Genomic DNA, 19,111 nt, shown 5'->3' with positions numbered 1-19,111 from the left:
GTAGAAGCAATATTTCAAGGGCTTACCTAGCTAGTCCAGTTTTCCCTTAAACAGTATTGTCCTCAAATAAAAACAAACAAACAAACTCAAAGTTCTAAGGCTTAGATTATTGATATAGCTTCCTGGTGGCCTAAGGAAGAAAAAAACCAAAAAACTAACAGCACATGAAATGTCAGTAGTTCCTCTCTTTTGGCATCACTTCTGACCAGCAGTCCATCAGGAGCAACGAAAAGACAGGGAAGCTATGCCTAGTTAAATTAAATCTGTTTTCTCACTTAACCCTTTTCTGTTATGACTAAGTAAGCCTCCTTTTGTTAACTCTTAGGTATATTAGTATCTCATTTCATTCCAATCTCAAACCTGAACTGCCTGTCATTATGATAATGATGATGATGATGATGATGATGATGATGATGATAGTTAACATTTGTGTAGGACTTATTATGTGCTAGACATCTTACTAATTGCTTTACAAGTATCTAATTTTATTCTCACAAAAACTCCACGAGGGTTATTATTATCCCCATTTTACAGATAAAGAAACTGAGGCAAATAGGGGCTAAGTATCTTGTCCAAGGTTGTATAGATAATAAGTATCTGAGGTAGGACTTGGACTCAGGTCTTTCTGACTCCAAGCCCAGCAACTAACAGATTTTTGTTGACTGATTTATTAAATATGTGTTTATATTCATTCTAGCCAGTCTTCCACTGAAATGAGAAACTATTATACTTTAGTACTAAAATGGATACATGATCTCTCTGATGTGAATATTGCAGCCTCCAGTGTTTCATATTTCAGATTGTAACAAGTTCATCCTTACTTTCTTATCCAGAATGATTCTTGTTCATATTTCCCCTTAAAGCTTTCTTGGAGCTGTCCAAAATGCTGGAGATGGCCTAGGTCTTGTAGCTTTTTATGTAGAGAGTTGTATGGGGAGACAATTAAATTACAAAGGCTTTTCCTCCTGTTACACTTTGTTTTCAAGCCAGCCTCATGGCTTTTCTGATTGTATGTCTTTTTGTGCTGTGTTGTGTTGTGTTGTTTTAGGCCACTTCTTGAATACAAATTATTGAAGGTAATATGATTTAGCTGACCATCTTATATGCCCTGTACGTCTCTCCACGCTCATTAGTTCATGCAAACAATTTTTCTTCTCAGAGAGTGTGGTGGTCTGTGATTCACAGTTATCTAATATTATTAGAAAAATATTTATATAAAAGGATGGGGTTTTGTGTCAGGGAGCAGAGGCTCATAGCCAATACAAAAATATCATCACTATGAACCCTAGAAAGACCCACAAAAGTAGCTAGGTGGTACAGTTTTTAGAACACTGGGCTTAGAGATCAGGAAGATCTTGAATTCAATTCTGGCCTCTGACCCTTACTAGCTGTGTGATCCTGGACAAGTCTCTTAAACTCTGTCAGTTTCCTCATCTGTGAAATGAGGAGAGCAATAGGATCTACCTGACAGGGTCATTGTGAGGGTCAAATCAGATAAATATTTGTAAAGTGCTTAGCACATAGTAGATGCCTAATAAATGTGCATTTTCTTCCTTTCTCCCTTTATGGATTGTCAAGCTCTGCAATGTTTAGACAGTGGATATTTATTTGGACTTTATGGCCATTGAAGATAGCTATTTTCCAAAGCAACACTGAATGATGAATGCCATGTTGGAATGTGTGAATACCACAGAATTGTGTAAGAATGTAATTACATGCAATAGGTGGTGATGTGAGGTCAGCTTGAGTTTTTTTCTAGAAATACTATATCATTTAACAGGTCTTGGTTAGGAAAAATAATATTTCCTGGAAAAAGAAGTGAAAATTGAGAAAAACGACTAAAAATATCAGTTCACCATTAAAACAAGTCCAGTAAGAGTCTCTTTAGTTATAGTCCTTGTCTTTGATGTCCTTTAGGGTCATTTGCCTCTTCTACTTTTGATAACTTCTAAAATCTCCTTTTTTCTATCTCATTATCCCTTGGTTTTCTTTTATGATATTTAATATTAGTTGATTTTGAAAATTGCCTTAGTTAGAAATGTTTATCATTTTAATCTTCTTACTCTCTGATAATTATAATTGCATTGTGGGCACCAGATAACCCATATTAGAGTCTCATGTAAAAATTTCTGGACATACATACATTTTTATCATGGCAAATATATAAATGTTTTGCTTGGCTATACTTATTTGTTGCAAAGATTATATTTTATTGTTTTTACTAAGGGAGGATGGAATGGGGCAACTATCAATATTACTACTGAAAAGAAAAGAAATAAAAGAGGGTCATTGAATAGTCCTAAAGTGAAAGAGTTTAATAGGATCCTAAAATGCATAGAAGAGAACTGCAGGAAGGTCAGAAGGAAACAGACAAGCAGGAAAGTTTTGAAAGTATCATATTGAATATATTATGTGCTTTTATAAAAAATCAAGCTGCATGGGAGAAGGTGTGGGAGGGAGGCAGAAAATTTGGAACTCAAAAACTTTAAAAACAAATGTTTAAAATTACTTTTTCATGTAATTGGGGAAAAAATAAAATACTTTTGAAAACCAAGCTGTATATAAAAGAGGTTTATGGTTTTAAAAAAAATGTCACTGGACTTTTACTTCTGGGAATATGTTAAAGTAAGAAGACCTGAAAGGAGACATCTTGAAATCTCATTCAATATAGCCTCAGAAATGCCAAAAATAAAACTTTACAAATAATAAGCAAATTAATACTCATCTGGAAGGCAAGCAAAAAATTTAAAACATCTGGTGCAAGAGAAAAAAATGCCTTAAGAGAAATAAAGGAAAGAAATTTGTACGTTATGAAAAGGACCTTAAAGAACCTTATATACACATGATAAATGCAAGATAAAGAGGAAAAGCATTAACAGTTAAGGGAGGGGGCAGGTAGGTAGTTCAGTGGATTGAGAGCCACACCTAGACATGGAAGGTCCTGGGTTTAAATTTGTCCTCAGATACTTCCAGCTATGTGAGAAAACACTTAACTGTAATTGCCCAGACCTTATTGTTCCTTTGCCTTGGAAGCAATATACATTATTGACTCTAATATGGAAGGCAAGAATTTAAAAACAAAACAAAAACAGTTAAGGGAATAAGAAAGGGTTTCATATAATAAATGGACCACAAGTCAAAATGTAATCTCAAAGATAAAAATCTCAGAATTATTGATATAATACTCTTTTAAATTTGGGGTCTCTTTCAATTATTTCTATTTCTATTTGCCCCTCTTGTTTGAAAATATCAGGGCAGTTCTCCTTGATAATTTTTGGCAATATGGTGTCCAGGCACTTTTGATGATCATGGCTTTTAGGCAGTCCAGTGATCCTTAGTTTATCTTTCCTGGATCTATTTTCTAGGTCACTTTTTGGGGTGAGATATTTCAGATTTCTTCTATTTTTTTTTTACTCTTTTGAATTTGTTTCATTATTTTCTGGTGTCTTATAGAATCATTAGTTTCTGTTTGTCAAATTCTAATTTTTAGGGAGTCATTTTCTCTTTTGATGTTTTGAAATTCTTTTTTTAGGGAATGTTCCTACTTGATATTTTGTATTTCCTTTTTTTAGGAATCTATTTTATTCAATGAGTTTCTTTTCTATTTTTTATTCTGTTTCTTATTATTTGTTTGTTTTTTAATTCTCTTACAGAACTCTTAGTAGTTCATTTTGGGCCTTATTTTCTTTCACCTTTGCCTTTAAGGGTCCACACATTTCTGTTTTGACATTGCTGGCCTCTTCTGAGTTTGCATTTTGATCTTCCCTTTTGCTGAAGTAGCTTTGCAGGGTCGGGTCTTTTCTTTATCTTTTATTACTCATTTGGGGGGGCTTTTCCCCCTGTGATATTGACTATATGTTGAGACTTAGCTCCACTTCTGAGGTGGAGAAAGTACTATCCTTGGATTCCCCAAGGTGCCATGGGCAGTGGATTTAGCTGGATTCCAATCCTCAGCTGCCACTTCTCCCTGATGTTATGGGGACTGAAGTTGTTCCTTCTGCTGAGTTTTACTTTGGGTGTGCTTGTACTTCGCATCTCAACCTCCTCTGCATTGTTCTGAAAGTTTAATATTTATTCTTTAAAATAATATTTCTTTGTTTAAAACCCTTACCTTCCACCTTAGAATCAATACTTTGTATTGACTCCAAGACAGAAGACTGGTAAAGGATAGGTAATGGGGGTTAAGTGACTTGCCCAGGGTCACACAGCTAGGAAGTGTCTGAAGCCAGATTTGAACCTAGGACCTCCCATCTCTAGGGCTGGCTCTTAATCCACTGAGCCACCTAGCTGCCCCATAATATTTCATTTTTCACCAATTACATGTAAAAAAATTGAACAATCTTTAAAAAATGTTTTGAGTTCCAAATTCTCTCCATCCTTTCTACTCTTCCCCTCTCCCTAAGACTATAAGCAATCAGATATAGATTTTACATGTGCAATCACATAAAACACTTTTTCATATTAGTCATTTTGTGGAAGAGATCTCAAATTAAAAAAAGGTGAAATATAGTATGTTTTGGTTTGTATTTAGATTCAGTTCTTTCTCTGAAGACAGATAACATTTTTCATCATGAGTCTCAGATTATCTTGGGTCACTGTAATACTGAGAATAAGTAAGTCATCCATAGTTAACACATTATTTAAAATGTAGCCCAAGATTACATTGGTATTTTTGGTTGTAGGGACACATTATTGCTTCATTGAACCTACAATCAGCCAAACTCAAGCGGGTCTTTTTTCAAGTCCTGTTAAGTAGTTTTAGTTTTCTAGGTCATTGTCATTATTCTTGTCTGAAAATTATATAAAAGCAAGTTTATATTATCAGACATTTACTTCCATGTGCATTCTCAGGCTGCAAGGCCCAAGATCTAATATTCCTGAAACCTAAGGGTTTTGTTACTTTAAGAAATTTTCTTTCATGGTCCCACAGTTTTCTCCTATTGAAAACAGATGAAGAGATTCTATCCTATCAGGAGACTGTCCTTCCTTGTTAGAAATTAGTGTATGTGGTGAATAGAGAGACATAAGAGTTCTTTCTAGCTATTATTAAGGAAATGAGTTGATTCCTGCTACCACAGAGCAACAAGTGGAACTCTAGAAGGTTCAAAAGTTAATATTCTCTCAGCTTGTACTACTTACTGCCTGGATGTGGCTTCCCCTTCTGGCAAAATAGGGCTGGATCACATTTTAATCATAGACTATCCTTGGGGTACAAGTTATTGGACTGCCTTAAATGCGAGACTCTAACAAGGTTCACTTAATACTTCACTAACTAAATCTCCTTGAATAGAGTCAAAGACAGAACAAATTCATACACAAATCTGCTAGGGAAAAGCTTCTGGAAACAAGCCACTATGTTAAAAAAACCACAAGCTTCTTCCTTTTATATCTACTTCCTTAGAGATGTGTGATGGAACAGATGCAGATAACCTGAAAGGGCTATATAAGTGCTATCAGTTGTTCTTTGGAGAGTAAATGGGGAGGATGCCCTTCCTCCACTTGGATAGCAAGTCCTTAGTTCATGGACTACCTAGGCTCCCTATTGTTTGTGCCTGCTTTCCTCTGATACCTTGTGAGATCTCAGTGAACAGGTGACTTCTTCCCTTTCTGCACACTGGAGCAGTTGTGGTGACTACACTGGTAGAGGCAGTGTTAGGCTAGCGGAAAGGGACAGTTATCCTCATAGAGAGAAATTGCCAAAAGGGAGAGCCTGCATAATCTTGATCAGACCATACTCAATGGAAATGAAATGTAAAATAACAGCAGTTTAGGGGAAGAAGCTATTCACAAATGTCCCAGTGAGGCTCCGATAATTAGCCTCTCACTTGCAGTAAATATTTCATAATTCTGGCTTGCCTAGCTCTAGCATTCGCTTCTCTGCTTGGGGAAATAAAACTGCCTGTTCTATATCTGATTCATGTTTGTATACTGAATGCCTTTTTTTTTTACTTCGGACCCTTTCCCTCCTATTCCTCCATACTAGTCAGAATCCTTTAGACTAAATACAGAAATAGAATTGTCCCTCCGGAACCTGACGTGGGGTTGGGGTTGGAACTTGGGGAAGCCTGGATCTTTTACAGAAGAGGGAGGTTACTCAAGAACAGTGAGTCCAAGGCTTTTATTGAGGGCAGATCAAGGATTGGTGATGATCATGGGCCCTCAAGTGCAGTCTACTGGTGTCTGGCCAGATGCATTTGAAAAGGACTATGTAGGTACTTGCTATTAACTCCTGTCCATTGGGCACAGAGTTGCTTGTAAGATTTTTGCAGAAGGAAAAAAACATTAGTGTAGAATAGGGAGGCAGCTTAATATTGAATGAAAGAACTTGGGCACAAGTTCTGCTAGTTGTGTGACTGTAGGATTGTAGGACTGTAGGAATTCTGGGACTATAAGTGGAAAGAACAATCACTACAAAACAATGGAAAACAAAAGTAGAAAAATTGTGAAGAACAAATATGGTTCCAGAGTAGAGATATGAGAGACACCTCCAATTCCTTTTCAAAGGGCTCCAAAGGAGTAGGTTCATTTTCATATTCATCAGTTTTACAGATCTTTTTCTTTTTTAAAAAATTCCTTATTTGTGTGAAATACCTCTGGGAGAGGGAAAAGATACAATTGCTAAGATCTCATCCATATTGTACAGGTTTTGAATCTACCATAGGGCTTTGGAAGGAGAAAGGGGAGAAAAGCAAATGGGGGAGGGGGAGGAGGGATAGAAATGGAAGACAGAGACAGAGAGAGTGAGGGGAGGAGAAGAGGGATGAGAGAGGAGGGAAAGGAGGAAGAGGGGAGGGGTGAGTAGAGGAAAGGAGAGGAAAGAGCAGGAGCCAGCTATTATGGGAAGATGCTTCTTGCTAGTGACTAAAAAAAGACTGTTGATCTTGGAGAGTGAATAACATAAGCATTCTCTGAAAGTCTGAGGCATTTGATCTTTGATATAAGTTTCATGTTTGAATTTGATGCCAATTGTTGATGCACAGAATAAAGGGCTTCTGAGAGGAATAATAGAATGGAGGCGGATACTGGAGGAAGGAGAAGGGATGGAATGTACATAGTAATCAAGAGAAGCTTCTCTGTGAGTGAGTGGGTGATTATCATGGGAAATAAGCACTGCCAAGCTGCCATTCCCTCACCACCAAAACATTCCTGGAGCTATCTCCCAAGTTATGAATATCAGTAAAATGTTCTGCTTCAATAATCTGTTTCTCTAATATGAAAAATTCACTTTTTTCACCTATGCAGTTTTGACAGGGGGTGAGTCCTTTTGATCTAGTGTCTGCTGAAGCAGTTTACTCCTGTTAGCTAGATGTGGCTAACATTTAATAAATGGAGGACAAATCATGGAACCATAAGCATAGAGCTAGAAGATAAGAGAAAGAAATAAATAAGCATTTATATAATAATACATAACAAGGGAATGGAAAGGAATAAGAATTTACATAATAATATATTAAAAGATTCTATGAACAAGGCATTATGCTAAGCACTGTTTATAAATATGATCTCATTTGATCCTTAAAACAACCCTAGGAGGTAAGTGCTATTATTAAGCCCATTTTACAGGAGAGGACACTATGGCAAACAGAGATTAAATGATTTGCCGGGGTCTAGTTAGTAAGTGTCTGAGGTCAAATTTAAAGTCAATTTTTCCTGCCTTCAGGTCCAGTTGTGCCACCAGCTGCCTCAAAGGAACCTCCAAGGTTTCCTCTCCACTTTCCTTATAACTGAGCACCAGGGAGGTGGATTGATTTGCCCAAAGCCTTGACTCTTGGTTGCCAGGGTTAGCTCTTTTCTTTGCTGCTAAAGGTCCTACTTTGCTACGTTTCTGAGTCTATGTATGGAGACAGAGAGAGAGAGAGAGAGAGAGAGAGAGAGAGAGAGAGAGAGAGAGAGAGAGAGAGAGAGAGAGAGAGAGAGAGAGACAGAGAGAGAGAGAGACAGAGAGAGAGAGAGACAGAGAGACAGAGACAGAGAGAGAGAGACAGAGAGAGAGACAGAGAGAGAGAGACAGAGAGACAGAGACAGAGACAGAAAGAGACAGAGAGACAGAGAGGGGGGGCACTATTGGATTCAGTGTCTAGCAATTCAAAATGCTGTTGTCTATGGTTAAGAAGAGAAGAGAAAGGTGGAAGCTAGGTGGCTTAGTGGATTGAGAACCAGGCGTAGAGACAGAAGGTCCCAGGTTGAAATCTAGCCTCAGACACTTCCCAGTTGTGTGGTCCTGGGCAAGTCACTTAACCCCCATTGCCTAGGCTTTACCACTCTTCTGTGGTAAGTTTTGATTTTGATTCTAAGACAGAAGGTAAGGGTTTAAAGGAAAAAAAAAGAAGAAGAGAAGAGAGAACCCCCCCCCCGCCCCCCGTCCCATCCTCTGATATAGCTAAGTACAATTACACTCCACAAAACTGAGTCCAGAAGGACTCTTTCAAATTCTTCAACTATACTGATTCTAAAGCTGACAGGCTTAATTATTTATTTAAAGGTTTCCAGCTGAGTAACTATTTTTAAGCTAGCTGAACCTGACCTTCCCTTCCAATTCAATTAAAGAAATGTTTTCACACTTCAGGAGACATAGGGCTTAGTTGGATAAACATATTTTTACCTCCTTGCCTCTGCTATCTCCCCTTTGCTTTCTGTGACTATCACCTGAGAGGAGACCAAAATCCATTGATAAAGCAACCCCTCCCACAACAAATGAATAAAATTTCCTTTATCTGCACTAGTTCTTCCCATGCTATCTCTAGCAGCTTTCTGGCATGACTCATAGGACACTCTAGTCCTGGAGCTCACTAATCCTGAAAACTGTCAGGTATTTAATATTGTGCATGCCATGATGGAGAAAATGATATCTACAGATGTTTAGACTTGTCTACAAGATTGAAAAGCATGAATTGAGTTAGAATGATTCCTTTCTAGCCCTATGCATAAAACAATGCAGGGTTTCCCCAAAGTTTTTAAGCTTTATAGCTTAAAATTGCAAGAAGACTTTGGAGACACCCATTATAGCACCTGAAAGAATCTCGAGAGAGAGAGAGTATCTGGTCCATCCCACTACTTCTCGTGGACTCTATGGAAATTATCTTTGACAGATAGGATTTGGGCATTTCAGGAAAGAAGTTTTCCGAGAGTCTTGTAATAATTCTATTCCTTAGAAATGTGGCCCATATTTTATACATTGTATTTCTATAACCCATAGAATTAGGAGTCAAAAGCCTAGGACCTGAGGATAACAGTGATAAAATTCTTTCTGATAATCTATAGAGGTAAAAAACCTTTCTCAAATTTCTTTTCTAGGATAGAAACTTTTTCTTCTAGGTGCTCATTTCAGTATTCCATATCCGTTTCTATTTTATAAGAAAACCTTAGTACTGTATTATTCCCTTGGGCAGCTATGGGGCATAGTGGATCAAATGCCAGTCCTTGAATCAGAAAGTTTCATCTTCCTGGGTTCAAATCTGGCTTCAAACATTTACCAACTGTGTGACCCTGGGCAATTCATTTAACTCTGTTTGTGTCAGTTTCCTCATCTGTAAAATGAGAAGGAAACGGCAAACCACTTCAGTATTTGCTAAGAAAACTGCAAATGGAGTCATGAACGGTCGGACCTGACTGAAAAACAACTGCATAATGACATGACCTGTCCTTGTTTTCCCCAAGTTAACACCACTTGTGCCCTTGATCCTATCCTTCCCTGTATTCTTTTTTACCTATCCCATTGACATTCCAGCAATTCCTCATCTTCAAAATTTTTTTTTTCTCTTACTAGCTGTATGACTTTGGGCAAAGTCGTTTAATCCTGCTTGCCTCAGTTTCCACATCTGTAAAATGAGTTGGAGAAAGAAATGGCAAACCATTCAGTAGTTGCCAAGAGAACCTCATAATGGGTTATGAATAATCAAATGCAACTGAAAATACTAAACAACAACAAATTTACCTTTGAAATTTTATACCACTCAAACTTCATGAGTCTATAATTCTGTATTTTATTCTATAGGTAATAGAATGATTCAAAGTTCTTGAGTAAATGGAATATTATAAGATCTATTTACTTGAAAAACTTATTTGACAAGTCTCTGAAAGATGAGTTTGTAAAGAGAGAGACTAGAGAGAGGGGAAAGTAACTGGTAGAATATCCTATTGTCTAATTGTAAAACTATTAAGTCCTCAACTATGGTGGTAGCAATGTGAATAAAAGGAATTTATGGGAAAGAAATGACAGGAATTAAAATTGACAAGACATGGTAACTGATTTTGTGTCTGTGTGTAAGTTATAATTAAAATTATATCAAGAGACTGGGTTTGGGGTAAGAATATAAGTTTATTTATTATAGCAGATTTGTTGGTTAGGCTAGCATCATAAACGATAGTGGTATAGATCTCCATGGTTGTCTCTCATAACAAGAGACCACCTGAGCTAGGTAAGGCAGCATAATAAATAGGTTTTTAGAAAACCTTTACCTTCTGTCTTAGAACCAATACTGTGTATTGGTTCTAAGACAGAAGAGTGGTAAAGGCTAGGTAATGGGGATTAAGTGACTTGCCCAGGGTCACACAGCTAGGAGGTATCAGAGGCCAGATTTGATTCTAGGACCTCCCATCTCTAGACCAATAAATAGATTTTTAGGAACTCATTATTCAACTCCTTCCTTGACCATTCCAAGACATCTTTAAATGATGATAGCCAAACTGAGAGTAGACTGTCAAGTCCATAGGAAAAGAACCCTTATTTTCTTCACTTATTAACCAAAATTTGTTAAAAAGGAAGTCATTCTTTGTGATTCCCACATTCAAAGAAAATTCAAAAAGGAGCAGACTAGATGCTATCTCTGACCCAGATCCTAGATATAGGAATATAGAGTAATTCTCCCTAATAAAAGGTATTTATATGGTATATGGAAAATAAATTCTCAGAGGGAGGAAGGATAGTTCAAAGATGATTATATGATGATGATGATTTTCTGGGGCAGTAGTGGTGACATCAGCAAAACTAGCAATCATGCATTAGGGTTGATTTGGTTGAGGGAAGCAGGGAAGGCAGGAAGATTATGAGTCCCATCCTGATTGTGTTGATTTGGAGCTGCTTGTGGGACATCTAAATGGCAATATCCAGCAGACATTTGGAAATATAAGATTGGAGTCCTGGGGGATGGAAATAGAGCTCTGAGAATTATCTAAATAGAGGTGATACTTGAAACCCTTGTTGGAGCATGAGACCACCAAGAGAGTACAAACAGAGAAGAGAAGATGCCTGAGTATGGGGCCTTGGAGGACCTTCAAACTTGAAGAATAGGAGGAGGAAGGTGAACCAGTAAGGGAAACTAAGAAAGAATGGGTTAATCAGTAAAAACAGGAAAGGGCAATTTTGTAGACGATAAGGGAAGAGAAAGTATCAAAAATGGGTTAGTTGACAATGTCAAATACCCTGGATAAGTCAAAGTAGATGAGGACTAAGAAAATATCCTTAGATTTGGCACTTATCTATTCATTGGTTACCTTGGAAAGATGATTTTTAATAGTTATGGGCTCAAAAATCAGATTGCTGAGGGACAAGGATGAAGAAATGAAAGTGGTATAAGCAACAATATTGGCCACTCTTTCTTTTTAAAATTATTTTTTCAATAAAGAATTGGCATTTTCTCTCACCAAGTTTATTTGAGTGAAAAAGAGACAAGCTATAGAATGATACTTCAAGGGGATGAAAGGACTAAAGTTTTTTTTTTTTTTTTGTAGAATGCAGAGACTTGAAGGCTGGTCTGAGATTGGATTTGAATTCAGAAATACGAGTTTTCCTGACTCCAGACTGGTTACTCTATCCACTATGCCTACTCAACTACTCAAGGATAAATTAATTGACCATGTTTGAATAGCTACCCCTTCTACAAATTCCTGACAAGGTGGTTATCCAACCTCCAGTTGAAGAGCTTCAAGTATGGAGAACTTTCTTCTGAGGCAGACCAAATTTAGTCAGCCCTAAGCATTAGGAAATTCCTCATCCTGGAATTTGAATCTCTTTACTATCTAACTCTGAGTTATGTTTCTAGATTACTTATTCCAACATTTCCTTTTATATATGCTATATTCTAACCAAATGACACTACTAGCTTTTGCCCTCTCTTTTTCTATATTCTCTTGCCTCTTATATTCATTCACATAGGCCATTTCTGGATATGTAGAAAACATGCTCTCAACTCAACATGCTGAAATCTATCTCTTTTAGGTCTAACTAAGGTGTGGAAGAAAGTGATGCTTCATCAAAATTAGTAGTTGACCTTGGAAAATTTTTATGGAGCAAAACCCCAGGCTACAGAGGAAATTCAGGAGCAAATTCAAATGAACCCAAAACCCTCCAAAAAAATTGGAAATTTTCCATAAGCTCTTGAAGAATTTAAATTGGAGCTTATCAAAAAGATGAAAGGCTTCTGGCAAGAAAAGTGAGAAATAGTTCAAAAAGAAAATAACAATTTAAAGGATAAGAACTCCCAACTGGTGAAACAGCTGGAAACCACAAAAAGCAGGATGGACCAAACTGAAAAGGAAAACCAGTCTTTAAAGACCAGAATTGGGCAATTAGAAGATAATGATCTTGCAAAACAGCAAGAATTAATAAAGCAAAATCAAAAGACTGACAAAATAGAAGAAAACATAAAATATCTTACTGAGAAGATGACAGATCAGGAAAACAGAGGAAGGAGAGACAATTTGAGAATCATTGGTCTACCTGAAAAGCCAGAAATCAACAGAAATCTTGACATCATACTACAAGAAATCATCGAAGAGAATTGCCCTGATGTTCTTGAACAAGGGGGCAAAATAGACATTGAAGGAGTTCATAGAACACCCTCTACACTAAATCCTCAAAAGACAACTCCCAGAAATGTAATTGCCAAATTTAAGAGCCTTTAAGCTAAGGAGAATATTCTACAAGAAGCCAAAAAGAGACAATTCAGATACCAAGGAGCACCAATCAGAATCACACAAGACCTGGCAGCTTCCACACTAAAGGACCGCAAGGCCTGGAACATGATATTCAGAAAGGCAAGAAAACTGGGTCTTCAACCAAGGATCACCTACCCATCAAAACTGACTATATACTTCCAGGGGAAAGTATGGGCATTCAACAAAATAGAAGATTTCCAAGTGTTTCTAAAGAAAAGAGCAGAACTAAGTGGAAAGTTTGATATCCAAACACAAAGATCAAGAGAAACATGAAAAGGTAAATAAGAAAGAGAGGGAAAAGGGGGGGATGTCCTTTTTATTCAAGCTTTCTTCTTTAAGGGCTACAATTAGATCAAATTATATATATTAATATATGGGGGAAATGTTATTTGCAACTCTCAAAAATTATAGTCACTATTATAGTAATTAGAGGAATCATTCACAGGAAGAGATTAGGGAAATAAGTGCTATAAGATGATATACAAAAAAGAAAAAGAGTGGGGGGAATCAAGGATGGCACCAAGAGATACTTGAAGAAATAAAATAAATAGGATAATCTTTATCACACAAAGATACACATGGGAAGGGGAGAGGAAGAATACTCTTAGAAGAAGGAGAGGAAGAGAGTGCTAATAGGTGACACTTAAACCTTACTCTCAGTGAAATCAATTCTGAGAGGAAAAAGCATCTAGATCCATTGGGGTCTTGAATTCTATCTTATCCTACAGGGAAAGTGAGAAGGGAAAACTAAGGGGGGTGGGGGTGAGAGGGTACAAAAAGGGAGGGAAAGAGAAGGGGGAACTTAAGAGACCCTAAAAAACAAGAAGGGAACAAAAAGGGAGGGGCCAGAAAGGGAAGCATATTAAGGGAGGGGATTAGGGAGATTGATTAGAAGTAAACCACTGGTTTAAAAGGATATAGCAAAAGAAGAAATGACAGAACTAGGAGAGGATGTCAAAATGCTGAGGAATACACTAGTGACAATCATAACTTTGAACGTGAATGGGATGAACTCACCCATAAAATGAAAACAAATAGGAGAGTGGATTAGAATCCAAAATTCACCATATGTTGACTACAAGAAACACATCCAAGGTGGGTATTCACTCACAAGGATAGAATTAATTGTTGGAGCAAAACCTATTGGGCCTCAACTGATAGAAAGAAGGCAGGAGTTGTAATCATGATATCTGACAAAGCCAAAGTAAAAATAGATCTAATTAAAAGGGATAGGGAAGGTAAATACATCCTCATAAAAGGGAGTATAGACAATGAGGAAATATCAGTAATCAACATGTATGCACCAAAAGGTATAGTATCCAAATTTCTAAAGGAGAAACTAGTGGAATAGATAGTAAAACTATACTAGTGGGAAACCTGAACCTACCACTATCAAATTTAGATAAATCAATTCAAAAAATAAATAAGAAAGACGTAAAAGATATGAATGAAATCTTAGAAAAATTAGAGTTAATAGGTATTTGGAGAAAAATAAATAGGGACCAAAAGAAATACACCTTCTTTTCAGCAGCACTTGGTACATTCACAAAGATTGACCATGTACTAGGTCATAAAAACATGGCAAACAAATGCAGAAAAGCAGAAATAATAAATGCAACCTTTTCAGATAATAACACAATAAAAATAATGATCAGTAAGGGTACATGGAGAGCCAAATAAAAAATTAATTGAAATAATATGATTCTCCAAAATCGGTTAGAGAACAAATCATAGAAAAAATTAATAATTTCATTGAAGAAAATGACAATGATGAGACATTATTTCAAAATCTATGGGATGAAGCCAAAGCAGTATTCCAGGGAAAATTTATATCCTTGAGTTCATATATTAACAAATTATGGAGGAGAGAGGTCAATGAATTGAACATGCAAATCAAAAAAATTTGAAAGGAAATAAATTAAAAATCCCCAGAAGAAAACTAAATTAGAGATCCTAAAAATTAAAGGAGAAATTAATAAAATTGAAGGTGAAAGAACTATTGAACTAATAAACAAGACTAGAATCTGGTATCTTGAAAAAACAAACAAAATAGACAAAGTATTGATCAATCTAATAAAAAAAAGGAAAGAAGAAAACCAAATTTACAGTATCATAGATGAAAAGGGTGACATCACTTCCAATGAAGAAGAAATTAAGGCAATTATTAAAAACTAGTTTGCCCAATTATATTGCAATAAACATTCCAATCTAGGTGATATCGATGAATATTTACAAAAATATAAATTGCTAGATAAACAGAAGAATAAATAGAATTCTTAAATACTCCCATATCAGAAAAAGAAATTGAGTAGGCCATCAAGGAACTCCCTAAGAAAAAATCCCCAGGGCCTGATATATTCACAAGTGAATTCTATGAAACATTCAAAGAACAACTAATCCCAATACTATACAAACTCTTTGATGCAATAAACAAAGAGGGAATTCTACCAAATTCCTTTTATGACACAAAAATGATACTGATTCCAAAGCTAGGCAGGTCAAAAACAGAGAAAGAAAACTATAGACCAATCTCCTTAATGAACGTAGATGCAAAAATCTTAAATAGGATACTAGCAAAAAGACTCCAGCAAGTCATCACAAGGATTATTCACTATGATTAGGTGGGATTTATATCAGGAATGCAAGTATGGTTCAATATTAGGAAAACCATCCATATAATTGACCATATCAACAAGCAAACCAACAAAAATCACATGATTATCTAAATAGATGCAGAAAAAGCCTTTGACAAAATATAACACTAATTCCTATTGAAAACACTAGAAAGTATAGGAATGAAAGGGTCTTTCCTAAAAATAATAAACAGTATCTATCTAAAACCATCAGCCAACATCATCTGCAATGGGGACAAACTAGACTCATTCCCAATAAGATCAGGAGTGAAACAAGAATGCCTGTTATCACCTCTATTATTTAACATTGTACTAGAAACACTAGCAGTAGCAATTAGAGAAGAAAAAGAAATTGAAGGTATTAAAATATGCAATGAGGAGACCAAGCTATTGCTCTTTGCAGATGATATGATGGTCTACTTAAAGAATCCTAGAGAATCAGCTGAAAAGCTAGTTGAAATAATCAACAAGTTTAGCAAAATTGCAGATTACAAAATAAACCCACATAAGTCATCAGCATTTCTATATATCTCCAACCCATTTTAGCAGCAAGAATTAGAAAGAGAAATTCCATTTAAAATCACCCTAGACAATATAAAATACTAAGTTATCTATCTGCTGAGACAAACACAGGAACTATATGAACACAACTACAAAACACTTTCCACACAATTAAAACTAGATCTAAACAACTGGAATAACATTAACTGCTCATGGGTAGGATGAGCAAACATAATAAAAATGACCATCCTACACAAAATTATTTACTTATTTAGTGCTGTGCCAATTGAACTACCAAAAAACTTTTTTACTGAATTAGAAAAAACCATAACAAAGTTCATTTGGAAGAATAAAAGACCAAGGATAGCCAGGGAAATCATGAAAAAAAAATGCAAAGGAAGGTGGCCTTGCAGTACCAGATCTCAAACTATACTATAAAGCAGTGGTCATCAAAACAATATGGTACTAGCTAAGAGACAAAAAGGAGGATCAGTAGAATAGACATGGGGTAAGTGACCTCATCAAGACAGTCTATGACAAGCCCAAAGATCCCAGCTTTGGGGACAAAAATCCACTATTTGATAAAAAAAAAACTTCTGGGAAAATTGGAAGACAGTTAGGGAGAGATTAGGTTTGGATCTATACCCCATACCCTATACCAAGATTAACTCAGAGTGGGTGAATGACTTGAACATAAAGAAGGAAACTATAAGTAAATTATGTGAACACAGAATAGTATACATGTCAGACTTTTGGGAAAGGAGAGATTTTAAAACCAAGCAAGACTTAGAAAGTCACAAATTGTAAAATAAATAATTTTTATTACATCAAACTAAAATGTTTTTGTACAAACAAAACCAATGTAACCAAAATTACAAGGGAAGTAACAAATTGGGAAACAATCTTCATAACAAAAACCTCTGACAAAGGTCTAATTACTCAGATTTATAAAGAGCTAAATCAATTGTACAAAAAATCAAGCCATTCTCCAATTGATAAATGGGCAAGGGACATGAATAGGCAATTTTGAGTCAAAGAAATCAAAACTATTAATAAGCACATGAAAAAGTGTTCTAAATCTCTTATAATCAGAGAGATGCAAATCAAAATAACTCTGAGGTATCACCTCACACCTAGTAGATTGGCTAACATGACAGCAAAGGAAAGTAATGAATGCTGGAGGGGATGTGGCAAAGTCAGGACATTAATTCATTGCTGGTGGAATTGTGAATTGATCCAACCATTCTAGAGGGCAATCTGGAACTATGCTCAAAGGGCACTAAAAGATGGTCTGCCCTTTGATCCAGTTACGGCACTGCTAGGTTTGTACCCCAAAGAGATAATAAGGAAAAATACATGTACAAGAATATTCACAGTTGCGCTCTTTGTGGTGACAAAAAATTGGAAAATGAGGGGATGCCCTTCAATTGGGAAATGACTGAACAAATTGTGGTATATGTTGGTGATGGAATATTATTGTGCTCAAAGGAATAATAAAGTAGAGGAATTCCATGGGAACTGGGACAACCTCCAGAAAGTGATGCAGAGCGAAAGGAAAAGAACCAGAGAACATTGTTCACAGAGACTGATACACTGTGGTACAATCGAATGTAAGGGACTTCTCCATTAGTGGCAATGCAGTTATCCTGAACAACCCAGAGGGATATATGAGAAAAAACACTATCCAAATTCAGAGGACAAACTGTGGGAGTAGAAACACCGAAGAAAAACAACTACTTGATTACATGGGTTGAGGGGGATATGATTGGGGATATAGACTCTAAATGAACATCCTAGTGCAAACATCAACAACATGGAAATAGGTTCTGATCAAGGACACATGTAATATTTAGTAGAATTGCACATTGGCTACGGGAAGGGCAGGGGGAGGGGAGGGAGGAATAGAATATGATTTTTGTAACCAAGGAATACTGTTTGAAATTGACCAAATAAAATAAAAAAAAAAGAAAAAGAAAAAAGCACTTCAAAAAGTCAGAAATAAAGAATTAAACACTGAGAAACTACTCTTAAGTTTACACAAGACCTGACAGCTTCAACTTTAATGAGTAGACCTTGGAGTATAATATTTCAAAAAGTAAAATGTAGAGTATTACAACCCAGAATTACTTGTCCTGAAAAGCTCAGTTTAATTTCATGGAGGTAAAATGGATTTTTAATGGAATAAAGAAGTTTTATGAATTCTTGATTGAAAGATCAGAGCTAAATAGGAACTTTGAAATGCAAACACAAGAGTAAAGAGAAACCTAAAAATATAAAATTATTTGAATGATTACAAAAGACTAAATAGAGATATAGTGCTATCATTCAAATAAGGGAAAAGAAACATCTATCTTTTCAGTACCTTAATGTCTTCAAAAAGCATTGAGACAAATAAGAGAAACCAAGGATCTACTAGTAGATGGTTTTAAGGGGAGAAAGTATAGAAAGAGTAAAGTAATAACTATAGAAAAAGGGAACAGAACTTACTATTTCTTATTTTTGGAGTACTTGAGCTGATGATTATACAAACTTGGAGGAAGCAGTGGATGCTAGGCGTAGTCATGTTACATTAATCAGCCTAGACTATTCTCATTTTTCTTTTGGCTGCTCTATTTATTTAATTTGGCAAGACACTGTGCTTTAAGGGGAAAGACCTTAGACTTTCTCCTCTCTGAGGCCATGTGTCTACAGGAAAATGGACTTTAGTTCTTTGTCTCTCTTGGCATTTGTTCATTTTATTTGAGGTGAAAGGATTGGACACCATAACTTTGTGAGTTTTGAAACATCAACAAAGTGAATGCCTTGACATCTCAGCACCTAAATTTTGAGGTCAACTCATTACAGATGACTTTGCACTAAGGGGGCAAAGCTAGTAGTAGCTAAATAGCAGAGTATATATCATGGTATATATCATATTATATATAATTATCAAAATATTATGTGACACATTTATAATATAACATAATATGATATAATGTGATACTCAGTTTTATGGATATGTGAAGTATTCAGGGAGGAGTAGCACCTCTGAAGTAAGGGCT

At 36.0% G+C, this 19,111-nt stretch overlaps 1 long non-coding RNA gene across 2 annotated transcripts in view; it reads right to left on the bottom strand.

Moving 5' to 3' along the window:
* Nucleotides 1-18,656, bottom strand: part of LOC103103358 (uncharacterized) — a 107,602-nt gene extending 88,946 nt beyond the window's left edge. For both annotated transcript variants that reach the window (XR_008911409.1, XR_468224.3), the window contains exon 1: nucleotides 18,558-18,656. This is a non-coding gene — a long non-coding RNA (uncharacterized LOC103103358). The remainder of the gene's footprint in view (nucleotides 1-18,557) is intronic.
* Nucleotides 18,657-19,111: the final 455 nt, after the last annotated feature.

Source organism: Monodelphis domestica, chromosome 4 (assembly GCF_027887165.1).
Source record: "Monodelphis domestica isolate mMonDom1 chromosome 4, mMonDom1.pri, whole genome shotgun sequence".
In the NCBI taxonomy this organism is placed as follows: Eukaryota; Metazoa; Chordata; class Mammalia; order Didelphimorphia; family Didelphidae; genus Monodelphis; species Monodelphis domestica.
This window is presented reverse-complemented; position numbering and strand designations above follow the sequence as displayed.